The 1,736-nt window shown below is 43.2% G+C and overlaps 1 long non-coding RNA gene across 1 annotated transcript; it reads left to right on the forward strand.

Annotated features, from left to right (window-relative positions):
* The first annotated feature begins 331 nt into the window (after positions 1 to 331).
* On the forward strand, positions 332 to 1,368 carry LOC115945857 (uncharacterized). Its single transcript, XR_004080058.1, has 3 exons — positions 332 to 543; positions 782 to 841; positions 1,234 to 1,368. It is a non-coding gene; the product is annotated as an uncharacterized lncRNA (long non-coding RNA).
* Positions 1,369 to 1,736: the final 368 nt, after the last annotated feature.

A 1,736-nucleotide genomic window follows, 5' to 3' on the forward strand; every position in this document is an offset into this window, starting at 1 on the left:
CATTCTACAGGCATCCATTCTAGACAGCTAATTACCTACTATACAGAAGACTCCTAATAGTACAAAATGATCATATAACCTGTTAGGAAGATGCTAGAGATGCCAAAGCCATGAGACCTGATGAAACGATACTGGGTTGCTTCATTCACTCATTTCAGAGTCTTTGCATCTTCACCCCACCTGCTGACTGTGGAAGTTTGACACACATAATATGCGGAAGTAAACAGATTTGATTTATTGTTCTCTTTCAGCTGCTGCAATCATGCACATCTATGATATAGCCATTTGCCTCTAGACCGTTTTGATTACCTTATTTTCTTTGATTTATTTTTTCCTGTTTAATGGCTCTTCTTTTATTGCCCTTGAATCTCTCTTTCTCTGCCTCAATCCTGCCACTAATTACTTGTTTTTTTTAACCTCATGTAATTCAACAAGATCAAGTGCAAGGTCCTGCACCCAAATTGGGACAATTCTTACCATCTGTACAGAATGAGGGATGGAAGGATTGAGTGCAGACCTGCAGAGACAGACTTGGAGATAATGGTGAGTGAAAAACTGGACATAATCTTTCAATGTGCACTTACAGCCCAGAAAGCCAAACCTATCCTGAGCTGTTGTCCTGGGTTCAGCTGTAGCAGCCATTTTTCCTCCTTCTTAGTAGCTGCTGCAGTGCTGTGTTTTTGACTTCAGCCTGGGAACAGCACTGATAACACCGATGCTTTTAGTTACTGCTTAAATGTTGAGTCTGACCAAGGACTTTCTGAATCTCATATTCTGCCAGGGAGGAGGGGAAGCTGAGAGGACGCTGAGACAGGACGCCTGACCCAAACTAACCAAAGAGGTATTCCATACCACAGCACATCATGGGTGTAGACTGAGAGTTACTCAGAAGGGCTAGTTCACTGCTTGGTCGGTTGGTGGGTGGTGAGTGGTTGTATTCTCTTCCATTGTTATTTCCCTTATCTTTATTATTATTGGTGGTAGCAACAGTGGTTTATGTTATTCCTTAGTTACTGGACTGTTCTTATCTCAATCCATGGGAGTTACATTCTTTCAATTCTCCTCCCCAGCTCTTGGGGGGGGGGGGGGGGGGGGGGGGGGGGGGTGGCGGGGAAAGAAGGAGGGGGGGGTGGGGAGTGGACTGTGTGTCAGACTTGCCCACGGGGTTTAAACCAGGACAGCTGTACAAACAGTGTAGCCAACAGGTTAAGGAAGGTAATTCTGTCCCTCCAGTCTGCTCTGGTGAGTCTCCACGTAGGATACTGCATCCAGCCCCAGGGTCTCCAGTGCAAGAAAGACCTGCTTATAAAGAAAATGAAGATGAAATGTGGCTTTTAAAAGTCTTCTTTAATATAAAAAATAATAAAGATTAAAAAAACCAACAAACTTTCAGATGTCTTTTCTAACTCTACCCTGAAGATTTCAGTCCTGAAGTAAATACTATTTTTGAGGTATAGTTTTCATACCAGTGCTAAAATCCATTGTTCTAACATTCTGTCCTGGCTTCAGCTGGGGTATTTTTCTTCCTACTAGCTGATATAGTACTGTGTTTGGGATTTAAGATGAGAATAAAGTTGATAATATGATGATGTTTTAGTGGTTGCTGAGAAGTGCTTACACTAGATCAAGGACTTTTCAGCTTCTCATTTTGCCCTGCCACTGAGCAGGCTGGGAGTGCACAAGAGGTGGGGATGAGACACAGCTGAGACAGATGACCTCAGCTAGCCAAAGTGATA

This window comes from Melopsittacus undulatus, chromosome 2 (genome assembly GCF_012275295.1).
Source record: "Melopsittacus undulatus isolate bMelUnd1 chromosome 2, bMelUnd1.mat.Z, whole genome shotgun sequence".
Taxonomy (NCBI): domain Eukaryota; kingdom Metazoa; phylum Chordata; class Aves; order Psittaciformes; family Psittaculidae; genus Melopsittacus; species Melopsittacus undulatus.